The sequence below is a fragment of the Sander lucioperca genome, chromosome 18 (assembly GCF_008315115.2).
Source record: "Sander lucioperca isolate FBNREF2018 chromosome 18, SLUC_FBN_1.2, whole genome shotgun sequence".
NCBI lineage: Eukaryota > Metazoa > Chordata > Actinopteri > Perciformes > Percidae > Sander > Sander lucioperca.
Genome location: NC_050190.1, coordinates 7388528 through 7406452, shown reverse-complemented (window position 1 = coordinate 7406452; position 17925 = coordinate 7388528).

Genomic DNA, 17925 nt, shown 5'->3' with positions numbered 1-17925 from the left:
AACGAATTAAATGCATTACTTTTCGTAGGTAAATACGAACAGTGATTGAGAACAGCCTGCTGACTGAGCCACCAGAATGGCTGTAGACTTTTTAGTCTTGTTCTTATATATATATATATATATATAGGGTGTGAATGAACAAATCACTATGCATTAAAAACTCTATTCCTCCATTTGAGGGGAATACATTAGTTGAAATATATCTTGTCCTCATGAGGTTTTATCACTCTGGCAATTATGGTTGCTATTGTCCATTAAAAGGTGCATCCATACGCTGTAATTTTCTGTTTTTGGAGAAAATAAGTCAGTTTTTAAATGGCAGCAGTCTCATCTTGAACAAATGAGTTTCTCAGCGGGGTCTTGAAAGGATAAAAGACTTCTTTCTTAATCATGCGTGCGCCTACGGTAGTTTCTGGTACTTAGATTGCAATTGTGGGACATTTTCTTAAGGAAACAGCACAGACCAACTGAGATACAAGAGCAAAAGCCCATGAGATATGTTTTTTTTTTTCATCTCTGTATCCACCACTCACACAGCCGAGACTGAATCAGTATTGTGTGAGAGTTGGAGCCCTCACATCCCCCCGAGGCTTTTTCAAAGGGGAGGACATGAACAAAAACCCAGAGCTGGGTAAGAGTCTATATGAACTCCAGCAATGTTCCATTTGGAGATTTCCAGACTAAAAACAAAGATGAAGTACCTATTCGACCACAGGGATGTCTGCCAAGCAAACCTTGCCATATTACATTTCGGTCCCGAATCCCTTGATGCAGAAAAGCTTTTACAGTATCAAAGAAAACAAATGCAGGTTTTTGTCATTAGCGTCATTCAGAGAGATCAAAGGTAAAGGGGTATTCCCAGGTAACCGCAGACATAAAACAAATGTTGTTATTGCCCAGAAGTGGAGAAGCGATTAGCAATTTGATGTTAATGATGTTGCGATCCTGTTTTACATAAAAACTGTCTGCTTTCAAGTTCTTCCCCATCATCAAACGGAACTCAAGATGAAGAGTGATGGCTGCTGACATCAAGATGCTCCAAGAGGTGGCAAAGACTGACAGTTACCACGACAACCTGTGGCCGGACACCACTTGACTTGCAAAGCTACTTGTGACTGCCTTCGAGTTTCGGAAAGCATGATGAAATTTATAATTTGTATCAGTTTTTATTTCCCTGCTCGTGTGAATATGCCTGTGTTAGATTTGTGATGAGCTGCAGGACACATCATTATCTTCATCATTGTTTTGTTCGTTTGTTTCAGGCATCATGCAAAGAGATAAATGACTCCCTTTAGCAAAAGGGCAGACTCCCGCCTGCAAAATAGCAAATAATTAATGTCAGGCTTTTTTTATAGTGTGTGGGAGGGGGAGGGGATTTTCTTTTTTAATCAAAAAAGCCAAGACATATGCAACTGGAAACATGGTATTAGCAGATACTGTAGAGAGTATGGGTTATGTGGGAATATTATTCACATCATCTGTTTTTTAATAATTCATTTTTTCTTTCCTGTTTTTTATGCAGATAAATGCTCCCATTATGCTGCTACCCGCTGCGCCTGCCTGCTGTTTGCTATCTTCACTGATCATGGCATGATAGCTTAATAAGTGTCACATTTAGTTAAGCAGGTTTTCTTTTAAACCAAAGTGATGCACAACAACAAAAACCAGTGGTGAATGCTAAACTAAGTACATTTACTCAACTACAATTATGAAGTACTTGTGCCATGCTGACCTTTAACTGGGGAAGAGCTTGGGCAGAGATCTTGTAGGCCCTTTGTTGAAGAACCATGTGCAGTAGTGTGACAAAAGAAACACCACCCAACACCCAGGCCACGTTCAACACCAGACCCCGAAAACACGTAGCAACGCGTTTATTTAAGCTGGAATGGGGGGTGCGTTGAACACACTGTTGTGTATGCATAAATGCTTTGTCATTTTTATTTCCACAAGTTTACGTACACATCTCTGCTTATTGTGTATCACCTGTGACACAGCCACCAAACGAGAGAAAACATACCTCAAAGCCCTTTGCACACCGTTTAGTCCAAGACGTTCCACTTCCGGGATTTCTCCATTTACGCCATTCCGCCGGATGACATTCATTTCAACCCAATGTCCATTACCTTACGCTTTCTTTTGTTGGCATTTTAAACTCCGGTGGATTTCTGAGGACTATGGTTAACTGCTCCTCAGATCTCTGCAGGGTAAATCCAGACAGCTAGCTAGACTATCTGTCCAATCTGAGTTTTCTTTTGCACAACTAAAACAACTTTTGAACGTACACGTTCCACCAAAACAAGTTCCTTCCTGAGGCTACATTACAGAGGCACCGTGGCTCCGTCTGGAGCTTAGCGCCGCCCATGGCGATTGTGATTGGTTTAAAGAAATGCCAGTAAACCAGAGCACGTTTTTCTCCCATCCCGGCATGCTGTGTGGACTTGCCAGACCCTCAATTCAATTCAATTCAATTCAATTCAATTCAATTCAATTCAATTCAATTTTATTTATAGTATCAAATCATAACAAGAGTTATCTCGAGACACTTTACAGATAGAGTAGGTCTAGACCAAACTCTGTACTTTACGAAGCCCCAACTATTACAGTGGTTGCCTCAAGAGCAAGCATTAGCAGTAGCTATAGCGACAGTGGCAAGGAAAAACTCCCTTTTTTTGTTAGGAAGAAACCTCGGACAGACCCAGACTCTTGGTAGGCGGTGTCTGACGGCACCAGTTGGGGGAGTGGTGAATGGTGGCAATAATAGTCATAATAAAGATAGTGAAGCAGTGATCACAATGGTAGTCGTAGTAGTTCATGTCATAGTAGGGCACAGCAGGGCGTTACGGGGTGTAGTGTGGCACAGCAGCCTGGGTGGACGCGGTTGGACGCGGCAGGACGCAGTCGGACACTGCGGGGAAACGTAGAGCGTAGCAGGGTGTAGTAAGTCCATAGCGTCAGCTGCACCCAGGACCCCGGTGTAGGTGCCACCCAATTCCAAGGCGATGTTCTGGGTGAAGAAGAAGCAAAGGGACTCCGGGGAGAAAACTCCCCAGAGCTAGGTACCCTCCTTTGCAGCACTGTGGAGGAAGGTCTGGGGTACATTCAATCTCAAAACGGTGGGCACCATTTTGCTACGGTTTCATGGTTGAATGCCAAGTTTCCTCGGAATGGTGTGAAATGGTGTGCAACGGCATTGAGATATGTTTTCTCTCGTTTGGTGGGTGTGCCTCTTGTTTATTGGCTGTGTCACAGGTGATACCCAATCAGCAGAGACATGTCTGTAAACTATATATCTATAAAAAGGCAGAGTGCTTGCGCACACAACAGGGTGTTCAACGCACCCCAGTGTCAGTTTATGAAAACGTGTTGCTACCATGGGTCTGATCTAACAGTAGGGGGGGGGACAATAAACATAAAATTTCTGAAGAGCAATTTTTGAAGGGGACACAAATAATACAGCCAATTATACTCGTAGAGGACATGTGTACACAGAGGAAAGCCTTAATACTATCATTAGTGTAGCATGGAGACTGTACCATTATCCTTCTTTTCAGTGTTTCTCCTGATTCAATAAAAAAGCTGACTAAATTGAAATATTCTTCCATGTATTTATTTTTAAGTTGTTTATAATCAAGCCACAAAAATACCTTAAAGCATAATGACTTATTTTTAAAAGTGTCCCCATATAAAAGAAATACAATGCTTTTGTACACTTGTTAAATTAGCTGATCATAATGTAAATTAGTGAGCCACTGGTAAAGCTCATCTGCTCACCCTGACAGCCACACACCTCCAAAAATATGCTCAACACACTTACCTGAGACTCTCCACCTGACTGTCCCTGGTCTCCCTGAGACTCTCCACCTGACTGTCCCTGGTCTACCTGAGACTCTCCACCTGACTGTCCCTGGTCTCCCTGAGACTCTCCACCTGACTGGCCCTGGTCTCCCTGAGACTCTCCACCTGACTGTCCCTGGTCTCCCTGAGACTCTCCACCTGACTGTCCCTGGTCTCCCTGAGACTCTCCACCTGACTGTCCCTGGTCTCCCTGAGACTCTACACCTGACTGGCCCTGGTCTCCCTGAGACTCTACACCTGACTGGCCCTGGTCTCCCTGAGACTCTACACCTGACTGTCCCTGGTCTCCCTGAGACTCTCCACCTGACTGGCCCTGGTCTCCCTGAGACTCTATACCTGACTGTCCCTGGTCTCCCTGTTCCCCAGTTCTTTCTGTCTCCTTATTGCCTGTGACATAGTGACGTTAGTATTTCCATAAGCACCCATTCTTATAAAGCTGTTACCAAATTGTCTTGATATGAGGACTTATTGTACTTACTTGGCGTTTTGGTGTAGGCCTACTGAAAAAGGATCTTATGTCTGTTTTTCTTTTCTCTTGTCATTTTTAACAACAACACAACTCTTTATCGTCAGATGTCTAAATATGAGTTAGTTTCATATGTTCACCATAATTATAAAATAATCTTGCGTCCTCCACATAAATATTAGGTTTCGTCTGGGACAGAGGATATATATTTAACTGATCAGCCACTTAATTTCATATTGAGCAATACACAACTGTAGATCTTCAATATTAACCCTAATATCAGTTCACACACATAACGTCAGGCTAACGCTGTGTTAACATTAGTTGTAGTGGGTGCATTTCTATCCAACAAGCTAAGCTAGGTAACGTTACATTATATTACACTAACATAGCAAACTTTTTTGTCATGACTAATTCATTAATTACTCAGCATCATTTCTATTTGAGAAAAGAAAAAATTAATCCGATGTTTAATGTGAATAAAACAGCCTTGAACCGCCTACTTACTACATTCCTGTCACTACCTGATGTGACTGTGAGTGCAGATCCTAACGTACAGCATGCAGTGGACCAAACCACTGTGAGGCAAGGGAGGGGGGGGACTCAAAATGTTTCTAAACTTAAAAAGCATTTTTTGGGGTTTGTATTGTTTTACTGCTTACACAGATATTTTAAGTATACATCATTATGCTATTTACAATACACAGCATGGTTTTAATGATATTTCTAGGGGGTGACAACCCTTAGACGGGAGGGGGGGGGGGGGCCCTAACCCCTGCTTTTTGGCGTTTTCCCTTTCCTTTATTGTGTCATATATCTTTTTTTGTGCATGTTATAGGTTTACAAAGTGAAAAAGCCCAAAGTCCACCCCAAAGGGACTTACCATCTCCACCAGAAAACACTGTTCACAAACTGCTCCAAACAGCTCTATTGTAGTCCAGCCTTTACTTCAGAGACAAACATGCGTCACTTTGTAACACATGTTATAATGCTCGCCTAGCTGCTCGCATGGCACGCCCTCATACTCTGCTTCTGACTTGCTAGTAGTCCTTACCTAAGTCCTGCGCATTTGCAACTCCCAACAAAGACTGAACAGAAGTGTGATGCCTCACTCTGTAGCTAAAACAGAGAGCTCAACACACAGGGTGAAAAGAGGAGCTGCAGCAATGTGTAGTACAACAAATATATGGTGTTTTTTGAAAATTAAACCATGTAAACCTATTCTGGTACAACCTCTAAATACAATTATGAACTTGAAAATGAGCATAATATGAGCACTTTAATACATCCATGGACGACACACGACTACACACCGTTTGACACAGTCTGGGGGAAACTTGTCGTTTAACCCGGAAACCGTGAGATTGAAATCAAAAAACAACATTTGATTTCCAAAATAAAAGCTATGTGCATCACATCCTAGAGTTTTAGGGTTTTAAAAATGGCTTTATTTTAGTATGAAGAATACTGAATACTGTGAGGGTGTCAGGCTTCATGTGAACAATGATGACTAATGTGTGACCTGCAGAAATACTAATAAAAGAGTGCCACCATGTGCCAGAGGACGGAAACACAAAACTTACACCACCGCAGTTATACCAGAGGTTTCTTCACTCCAATTGTAATATTTGGTATCTTGGAACAATAACAACATGCAGCAGAATAAAAATGCAAAAATAAAGAACGTTAATGTTGTTGTTTTTATCCCCAACAACACAGTTTCTTAACGTTTTTGTAGGCCTATTATATAATAATAATTATAATAATTGACCATACAAGATTTTCCACTTCCCCATTTTAGTTCGACATACTGCTAGACTACTTTCATTTTTGCATGTTTAATTCATTTTAAGTAAAAAAACAGCATTTCTTTTCCTCATGAAAATGTCAGTATCCTGATATCAACAGTAGGTGGCAGCAGATGATCGTTTGTATAAATAACAACAAAAGTAGTGTAGCCTCTCACTAGATGGAGACTTTGACATATGAGTGAGCTGTCAGAACAGTTGACTGTTAGAATCAGAATCAGATTTATTGGCCAAGTATACACAAGGAATTTGACTTTGGTAGATATAGGCACATATCAACATGATATACAAAAATACAAATATACAAATAAGACATAATATCAAGACAAGTACACATGGAGTGGGATGTAGAGTGCAAAAAGTAATAGTGCAAAGCAGTGTGCAAGATGCATATCGGAATGATAAGTGTGTAATGTGTAGAGAAGTGGGTGAGTGGCCAAAGTGGGGATGACCCCACTTATAAGTGTTCAGTAGAGTGATGGCAGTGGGCAAGAAGCTGTTCTTATGTCTGGTTGTTTTTGTGCGCAGGGATCCGTAGCACCTGCTAGAGGGGACAAGGTTAAAGAGAATGTGTGCAGGATGTGTGGGGTCTTCGGTGATGTTCTCTGCTTGCTTCCTAGTCCTACCAGTGTACAAGTCCTGGAGGGAGGGCTGAGGGGCACCAATGATATTTTCAGCTGTCCGAATTGTGTTTTGTAATCTGGGTTTGTCCTGTTTTGTGGCTGCCCCAAACCAAACGGTGATAGATGTTCAGAGGATGGATTCAATGGCAGCAGTGCAGAAGATGGCACACTGTCTGTGTGGGGTGAAGTAGACTCCATTTATAAACTAGTTTTGCTCTTATATGATGAATTTAAACAAAACCAATACGTGCTGCCGTATACAGCAAAAGTTGCTTATCTAAATCATTCAAATGAAAAACATTCCCAAAAAGACTGTCGATCCTGATATGTATTTTCTTTTTAATTTGGTGCAAGAATACACCTAGTAAATCATTAAACAGTAAAATGAATCACAGACATTTTCTTTAGCTTCACTACTGCTATTCTTTAGCAGGTGTAGGGTTGAAATGAATGTGTAAACAATGGGATTTTAGTAACTTCATTTATACTTTACTCATTTACTCAGAGCTTTTCCCAATATGTACAGATGTGCTGCTGATGAACTTGTGGTCAGAGAAAAGATAAAATAGACTGGACTGTATTTATATAGCACTGTTATCCAATTTGCCTCTCGTACACACACACGCACGCACGCATGCACGCACACACACATACACACATACACACACACACACACACACACACACACACCCTAATCATTGGAAGCAAATTGGGGTTCAGTGTCTTGCTCAAGGACACTTGTCTAACATTTTGACAGGATTGAACCGGCTACCCAGTGGACGACCTGCTCTACCCATGGATGTATTAGCTCTACCTGGCTCACTTACCTACCTGGAGGTAGTCAAGATCAACGACAGTACATTTACATCGCCATCGCCTGCTTGGTTCTTTCGGGGAGTTATTGTAAAGATTTAAAAAGAATATGTTTATGGCATTTACTCTCTAACTGGGACGTTTTAGGAGCGATTGTAAGGGGATTCCTTACAGACAATACATTTCATCACACTTAAAATCAGGATACATTCAGCAACAAGTACACACAACACACACCTAAAGACAGTTATATGAATGCAATGTCACTACCTTTAACATTTCTTTTGTCTTTTGAGGGACAAACTTGTAGCTGAAACTTCAATTGTTGGCATGGGTCTAAAACAGTTTGAAACAGAAGGGTAAAAAATAAAACATTAAAGGTGTGGCCAGGTTGGATCAGTGGGTAGAGCAGGCGCACATGTACATAGAGGTTTATGCCTTGACGCAGAGGTCCAGGGTTTGAGTCCAACCTGTGACAATTTCCTGCATGTCTTCCCCCTCTCTATCCCCTTTCACACCTAGCTGTCCTGTCCATTAAAAGGTGGAAAACAGCCCCCAAATTTAAAAAAATAAAAAAATAAAACATATAATATAAGTTGCATCACTGTTGTGTGGAAGTCAGTTAATCTGCATTTTCAAAATCAATCTCCACTCACTCCTGCATTACTACCCAATGATGCTAGAACTTTGGCCAAGTCTCTACAAGTTGATTTCCATACTCTACTCAAATAAATGGAAATCAACGGCTCTGTGAAACATGAGACACAAAAATATAAAACACAAAAGCAGCGAGAAATATTTTCTCCGTGTTCTCCTGTTCACTCATGAACACACACACTGTAGTTCATTTGGACTCAATCTCACATACACACACACCAACCTGCTGCTGTATTTACTCACTGGAGCACCAAATGTGGATTTATCCGCAGCTGAAAATAGTCCCCAACAAATGCACTATTTCTTCCTGTTTGAGTAATGTTTGCCAAAAACTACAGTGCCCTGCTGTTTTTAGGTAGGTAAGTGTTGTGACCTGTTTCTTTAAAAATCGCCTTTAGTAGAAACGAATGACAGACAAACAGGGTAGAAAGGGTTGAGAGATGAATGAACACATTGTTGGTTTGGGTAATTTCATGGGATTTGTTGACAATACACATACATTTGTCCTCTGTGTATAACTTCAATCCCTTTTGTGGGGTGAGTGCAATACATAACAACCAAATTACACTTCATTTGGGCACAAAAAGACCACCTGAAACCCCTTCGAGACCTGAAAAGGCTTATATTCAATCTGTTCCACATATAGGCGGATTAATAATTAGTTCAGACGTGTCTTTCACAATGTTTTTATGAAATGGTGAAAGAGAAGAGAAGCCTGCAGCACTGGCAGTCTGTGTGTCAGAAGGACAATATTCTAATAACACACACACACACACACACACACACACACACACACACACACACACACACACACACACACACACACACAAACGTCAAACTGTTTAAAGTTAAAGTTTTAATGCAGACAATAAGAAAGCAAATGTGTTTTGTTCATGGCCCTGTGCTGTTTTTATTTAATCTAGATGACTTGTATGTTCCTGCCTTTATGCACACAAGGCCCCGCTAATCTTGTTCTCCATCGGCCCCTGTGCATAATGAAAAGGGGCTTATCATGATGCTGGCCTCGGGGTGACGTCGACTTTCTCCATTTCCGCCGAGAATAAGGTGAACGCCACTTAAACCACGTGACTGGGGGAAATCTCCCAGGACCCATAGGTGCCATCGTTGGCTGGAATGGGAACAATAACTCAGAGAGAATAAAATGAAGAGTTCAATTGGGAAGCGATTAAAATGAATAGAAGCTTTGACTAGATAAGACACATGCCATTTCCTCATCTATTTAACATTCATTGAATTGAATAATCCGGTCTTATTATCGTAAATAGTCTGCATATTTACCCTGAATATGCTAATTTATGTTTGCTGCAAGCCCTCTGCGACTTAATAATTTTTCCATCAATGTATGCATATCTCTGGCTTTCTCCTATAGCTATTTCTTAAGAGGAGAGAGAGAGAGAGAGAGAGAGAGAGAGAGAGACCTAGAGAAAGATATGAACACAGTTATATAGTGCTCATTGTTTCTGTAACTTTTCTATTAATTTTTTTAATTTTTTTTTTTTTTGTTGCACTTTGCCCAGGGCCAACCGAGTTACATTTCAATCAAAAGATTCATTGTAAAGTCATTATCCCAAACTAGGCTCCGATAATTGGCTGTCATTTTGCATAGTGGTGGCACTCTGGCTTTAGGGCAAATGGCTGTGGTCTTATCTTTCACTTTTAAGGAAAAATAATGGACAATTTATCATTAATCTTCTCTGGGAAATAATAACAAGTTAAATGTCATTCCCTGTGTTGCACATTACAAAAAAAAAGAGTGTAGCTCAGGGCCTGAGCTGATCACTGACTGACCTATCCTCTTCACTGTGGAGGCAGAGTAGAAATTTAACACAGACAGGCAGGCATGAGGGGGGAGGCAGCTTCCAAAACAAAAGTCCTCTGCAACGTGTAAATATACATGTTATAGGAGTTATATAGCTACATGTCTTTTTGTTCTACCTCTCCTGCAGCTCTTACTGCGTGGAACATTGTTCTATATTTAAGTCAGTCTTTGTCTCCACTGCATTTCTATATGTGATATGATTGAAAGCTTAGAACAGCCACTTACCGGTCCTTGTTTTCTCACTGAATTTCTACACAGTATTAAAATGAAATTATGGAGAAATTATGCTTCATGTCCACTATTATTATACTGTATAGCTGTATGATAGCAGGGTTTTGGTTGCAGCACCTGTGCCGTTTTGGGCAGCACCAAACCCAAATGAATGTAACTACTATAAAAGACTTTTCTCAAATCTAATGACTGTAGTTGGACTTCTTTAGCTTTACGTTTTGTCTTTATGCTTTTTAAGAGTTATTCATTTATTATAAAAAAAACTACCACAAACCGAGTACAAAGAGACACCAAATGACCACAGAGACCCTAAACAACCCCAAAGAAAAACAAAAATGACCAAAAAGATGCACCACACGACTACGAAAGAGACACAAAATCCCACCAAGAGACAAAATGTATGGGGAAATTGCTTCTCTTTTTTATTGAAAAACCTAAGACTTTCTTGAGGACGGATGCCTAAACCCCCTCGCCAAATACGCACACCTAAGTCTTCCACAAAGCTCGGGAAAACCCTGTAAGGTATATTATTGTTGCATAGTAATTATAGTCTGAATCTGTAAAAGCAACATGCACTCACTGACACCTGAATTACTGCCCAATAATAATATAACAAAACTCACACAAGTTCCAAGTCAAGTTGAGTTGTTTTTTTTAAAGATTTTTTTTTTTTTTTACAAAGCTGAGTACTTCTTCCACCATTGAAAATGAATGTAGCAGCCGTGTTTTTATGTAAGACTTTCTTCTATTGATAGCAGCAGCAGCAGGCCTCAGTGAGTGGCCCGGGTGCTCCATTCTGAGGGCCTCATCAGTAAACAGTATGAGATAAATGGCAGAGTGAAAGGTTGCCATCAGCAGAGGATGACACTCATTCCCATTCGTTTATGGGATTAGGCGGCTCTGAGAGGACGAGGCACAATGACTTGTTTGGCATTCAAAGGCAACTGTGGCCCAAAGAGAGGCCTGTTTGAACAGGGATCAATTATCAATCAGTGTATAGCCGAGGAGGGAAGATTACCAAAGCTGTACGAGCCGTGTTGACAAATAACCTCGGAGATCCCGTCAATGAATGCACACGGACAAACGCCTTTGGCTTTGACACTGGCCACTGCTGAAATTCATGAGTCCATCTCATCACACGATTAGTGTGTTTATGTCTGCTCAATCATCTCTGTTGTCATTTCAGCTGCATTAAGCTCCTGCATGGCCAATTATGTCCTTGTAAGCTTTCAGGTTACTTTACACTTTGTCAACAAATCACATTTTTTTGGAAAATGAATTTCTTCACAGGCCCGATTTGTACATTTTCTAATAATGTCATAATTGCGCGAGCATATGGAAAACAATCTCACTTAGAAAATATGTACAGTGTTAAATGTTGAGGAAATGTGTTTTCATGAACTGGACACAACAAATGAACACATAATGAGCTACAGGCGCAGCTTTACAAAGACCATGAACACGCACTGTGGGGCAGGAATTATATAAGCCACCTGGAACTCTTTAAAACGGTCAGATGATAAAAGTGAACACGCTTTAAATGAAAAAGGATTATTTTGGGCTGCTGTAATTAATCCAAAACTGGTAAGAAAACAAAACCAAAACATTTGCATGGAATTTGTATCCATATGCAGGTACACAGACACTCTTAGATACCTATGAATGAAAGAATGGAGCTTTTCATGTCCTTCATAAACTCAAAATGAACTAAAAATGTATGTTTATCTGTCATATCTTATTGTTTTATCAGGTGGATGCACAGAAGTTAATGTTATAAAACGTAAAATTATTGAAGAAAGAGGTTCACTGGCAGCTATAAAAAATGATATTTGCTGTATTATTTATGTAAAATGTTCTCTCCTCTCTGTTGTCGTATCATGGACGAGAAGTGAGAAATGAAGACGAAGAGAAATGTTCTCAAACAGGAATTTTTGTGGATGGGTCAAATATCTGATGTTGGTTCTATATTGTTTCTGGTTTCTACAGTATTGTTTGTGTTACATTGAGAGAATGGGCTATGTTCACACACACACACACACACACACACACACACACACACACACACACACACACACACACACACACACACACACACACACATGGTACTGATGCTGTTTGGCTTAATGAGTAAGGTCTAAGAACCAAACTGTTGTAAATAAAGTGAGTTCAAGTTATTTCACTTTTAAGAATTAAAAAAAGATTTTTTGATAAACTCACTTCTCTTTTAATAAAAATGTACAAAAAAAATTCAAGAAACCACATATACCATGAACTCAAAAGATAAGAAAACACATTAATTAAAGGACATAGTGGTATAAAAATCAGATAATAATAAGAAACTTAAAATGCTTTGACATCACATTGCATAACATTGTTGTAAATGAATTCTTAAAGCTCAAATGTTGATGGTTTTAGAGATACAAATGCAGCAAATGTAGATATATCAAATATAGATAGATATATCAAAATGATAAGTTTGTTGTATCTATGAAATACAGCATCAGATGCAGCCACTGGGTCATGAATCGGCAAACAAAACGAGAAACTGCATGTGTCTGTTGTGAAAAAGTGCAACAGATGAGGGTCATATAGACCAAATGCTGCTGTTTGCTCATGCTAATGTTACAAATAAACGTCTCTACTTCTACGGCGATAAAAGAGAGAGAGATCATAATACTCTGAATGTGTGATATAAAGGGGGGTTTGGCATGAATAGCAGCGGTCAGTGTGTCAGTGTGGAGGGCAGGTTGAAGGCTACGGAGGGCCTCAGAGAGCAAACAGTCCCTCGTAATCCTGACCTTTCCTTTTCTCCTGCACCGAAGAGTTGACCGTGACGGTTAAGAACCGCCGTGACTCCTCTGGCACGTCTGGACACCCCCTCAAAGTCGAGGGGATGGGACAGAGACAGACGGGCCTGCCGTGAAGGAAAATGGGAAATATTCAGGGTAGCATGATGGCGCTTAGGACAAGTGGTTATCAATAAGAAGCAACATACAATGTAAAACATAGGGCGGCCATTTACTTCATGTCCTATGGTCCTGTGATAAGGAATTTTGGACTGGGATACATGACAGCCTAAGATTATTTGTTCTGTGAGATGGATCGATTCTAAGCGGAATAGATAAGCACATAAAAAGCTGGGTCCAGACCAGTTTAATGATAGCCAGACAGACTATTTTAAGAGGATGGAGGAATGAAGGGGTGCCGTCAATCCAGGAGTGGGCTTGTGAGGTGACTAAGGTGGCAGCGTCATATAAACAGTTTGCCAGATTGGATGTCTACACTAGAAAATGGGGAAAGTACCTGAACTCTCTGGAGGGTTCCTAAGAAGCTTTGTACTGGGGAGAGACGTGTATGATGGGCTTATGGTGGTGTCATTTATACAAATGTTTATTTGGTTTATTGTCTATTTTTCTGCCCTGCAGAGATCACCTGTCAGTTAAACAGCGTTGACAGAACTGTGACATCTTATCCTTTGATTTTTCTCTCAATGAACTTAAAGGCTGCCACTACCCAGCTCATCCTCCATATGTTCCAATTTCTGTTGCTGTGAAGTCAATTACATTACTTACTGCGGACAACAACAATTCGGTGGTAAACCAGGCAGATACTTAACAGCAACAACACTTTGTGACAAGTTGAGTTTGTTTTGTTATGAAATAGACATTTACTTATATGAAGAGACATTTACTTTTATGAAGAGACATTTACGTACATGAAGAGACATTTACGTACATGAAGAGACATTTACGTACATGAAGAGATATTTACTTATATGAAGAGACATTAACTTACATGAAGATCACAATACTCTGAATGTGTGATATAAAGGGGGGTTTGGCATGAATAGCAGCGGTCAGTGTGTCAATGTGGAGGGCAGGTTGAAGGCTACGGAGGGCCTCAGAGAGCAAACAGTCCCTCGTAATCCTGACCTTCCCATTCTCCTGCACCGAGGAGTTGACCATGACGGTTAAGAACCGCCGTGACTCCTCTGGCACGTCTGGACTCCCCCTCAAAGTCGAGGGGATGGGACAGAGACAGACATGAAGAGACATTTACTTACAGTATATGAAGAGACATTAACTTACAAGAAGAGACATTTACGTACATGAAAAGACATTAACTTACATGAAAATGTCACAAATTGTTCCTTACATTTTTGCTAAAATAATTGTTATTCCCTGTATGTGAAGTGTTTCCAGCAATCTGTCTCTTTCTCCAGGCATTTATCTCATGCACACACACACTCGTACTCAGTCCTGAGGAGGGTCACGCTGCTCTTCTGCCCTCCTGACCTGCAGGGGGTCAACGAGAGCAGCTTTACAAATCCAGACTTTATAAACACACTGGGACAATATCCTCATGGGAATTAACCCTACCCAGGCAACCCCAAACAGTAAATTACAGGGGGTTTACATGATTCCTGCGTTCCCCGGGGACATCAAACACTGAGCCGGGCTCCGTTAAACTCACCCTGCTCGCTCCACTTTAGATCTGCTCCTCTCTTTTGTTCCACTCTATTAGTTCAATCCCCTAAAGACTGCAAGGGGCTGTTCGCTCTCTACATGTTTTCTTTTTCCTTCTGTTGATGAAGCTGTTTTAAAAATGACATCTTCTTGGGCTTGCTGGTGACCACAGACTCACCTGATAGAATAAAGTCCTGGTGTGTTGCTCATGTGGGTCAAAAAAACAACAATTTGAAGGGTAAAAGACAGTTCAGAAATAAATCTAGAATAGCTACAGATCCAAGCCTGTCAATGGGTGTGTTGTTGATGCTATTAAGTGTCTGTATAAGATGTTATTTTATGGTGAAGTGTACATACGTTCTACCTCTTGTACTATTTTACATTTACTACATCTCCCAGGTTCCCAGTGTAAACATACATGTTGCATTTAATCCTGGGTGTTTAGGAGAGTGCTGAGAGCTTTTCCAATCCAGGAAATGTTGCTTACTTTTCAAAAAAAAAAAATCTTTATTGTAGCTGTATTGCATTCTGGTCTTTTGAGGCTGCTATGGTGCTGAAATTAGTGGGGTTTCCTTGTCTAAAATGGACTTTCTCCTTAAAAATAGTGAATGTATAGAAACCCCTCTGTAGCTGAATTATGACATTTCTCAGTGTAAACTCATGTTGTTTATATTTCCCAGTTATCAGTTACAATAAGAAACACCATTGACAGACATGCTTCTTACTGTGCACCAATGTTTTCCAGTTTTTGGGTCAATTTTGTTTCTCCAGCCTGCACAAAATGTAAATATATTTTTTTTTTTTTGGCATAAAATGGTCAAATTTAGCAACATATCAAACGCAACAATAGACCTAAAACTACATCTTCAACAGCCTATTTTTTCTAACTGTGGACAGATGTTTTGGGGTTTTCCATCATAAATCTGCTGTTTAAACAAAGAACGTCTTCAGCGTGGTTTCAACTGTGAATAAAGGCCATTTGTGTTTCTCCAATGTACAAAATATGAATATGTATGTATTTGGTAAAGGCTTTTTTGGCATGAAATGGTCAAATGAAGCAACATATTCCCATGTTTTGTATGACTTCCTTCACCTATCTTGCTGTGATTAGCTATTTTTCCTGCCTGCTTGAGTACACATATGACCTGTAAATGGATCCATACAACAACACAAATGAAGGTACAGTACTGTTGTTATGATAATGCCAAACTAGCACTAAATATCTTAACAAGTTATGAGCTTATATGTAAAATATAGTGAGAACTGTGTTGCTCCCTGCCGATGTAAAAGGCCGACTGGTCTACTCTGTATTGACTCGGGGGACAATAGCTCGTATGTCTGAGTGTTTTTTCTCAGCTCTTCATTGGGAGGAGCCCCGCTGGGAGCAGATTAGCCTCTTCATGGGGGGTGTGACGCCCAGAGAGGAAGTATCAGAGGAGGGCAAACACAAGGACAAATCATCCGGCCGTCACTTAATATTCAGCACAGGCAAGCAGACAGCAGGAGAGGGCTTCCTCCGAGCTGAAGACTGAGATTTCCATTTCTTCCCGTCTTTGTTCCCCCCACATTTTGATCTCTTATTAGCTGCTACTGAGATGATTGTCGGTCGTCTGTGGAGGCTGAGATGTATTATGTAACAGCAAAGGAGGGGATGGGGAATGACAAATGTATTGTTGTTTGTTTTACATTGAGGTTTTATACATGATTTTATTATACACGATGTAGGAAATTAAAAAAAATGAATCAGAAACAGATTTATTTCTCAAATTTGACTTTGGAGTTTGGTGCGTAGCGGTCACAGAGACAAAAAAAGAAACCTTCAAAAGTATCATAAGTATAAAATAGAAGTTCACAATATAAATGATGTAAGAAATATCTGTTTTAAAATGAAAAGAGCTGCACAGTGTTTGTGCAATAATACATACACATAATCATAAAGTCAAGTAGGTAGTGACAGATTCTGTCCCCAATAAAATAAAAATAAAACAAATCATCATATATCTGGCACTCTGGCAGCTTTAATATATGTCATAAAGGATGCTGTCTTTACCCAATCTTTCAAATCTGGAGCTTTCATTATTTTCCGATGCCTCAGAATATGTCTGGAGGCTGTTATCACACCATCATAACAGGTACTAGGCCCATTTGGATTTGTTCTAAAGAACCATAAATCAGGAGTCAAAGGGATAACTGTGCGCTGTGGAGATAGGTCTGGCAATGTGAGACTAACTGAACCCAAACATCCACCCAGGACTTCCACAACTTCCATACCTCTGAGCCAGAACGGCTGAAATAGATTCCCATATGCATGAGTAGGAAAGTGACCACTTCTATTTTGCACTTCACTTTTGTATCGTATCACTTTTGTTCAAAAGTAGCTGCCAGTATTGTTTTTATGTTGGAAATCTTAAAGTGCTCATATTATGCTTTTGGGCATTTTCCCTTTCCTTTATTGTGTTATATATCTTTTTTGTACATGTTATAGGTTTACAAAGTGAAAAAGCCCAAAGTCCACCCCAAAGGGACTTACCATCTCCACCAGAAAACACTGTTCACAAACTGCTCCAAACAGCTCTATTGTAGTCCAGCCTTTACTTCAGAGACAAACGTGGTCACTTTGGAACACACGTTATAATGCTCGCCTAGCTGCTAGCGTGGCACGCCCTCATGCTCTGCAACTGACTAGCTAGCAGTACTTACTGAGCATGTGCGACTCCCAACAAAGATGGAACAGAAGTGAGATGTCTCACTCTGTAGCTAAAACAGAGAGATCAACACACAGGGTGAAAAGAGGAGCTGCAGCAATGTGCAGTACAACAAAAATATGGTGTTTTTTGAAAATTAAACCACATAAACCTATTCTGGTACAACCTCTAAATACAGTTATGAACCTGAAAATGAGCATAATATGAACACTTTAAATGTTTATTCCAAAACAACACTTTATTATAAAAAAAAACAAAACATAAATATCTTTCTAACCTGAATTATTGTACAATTACTAAGTGGAAATGAGGAGGATTTGTATATCTTTTTCTTAGGAGGAAATGTGATTTGGAGCAAGATTAGACACTTTGTCAAACATGTAGAAAGGACGAATTTGAGCGCCGTTCCTGATTGGCTGCTTCTTGGACAGCCAATTTGACCTGTCTGAGGAGATTGTCAT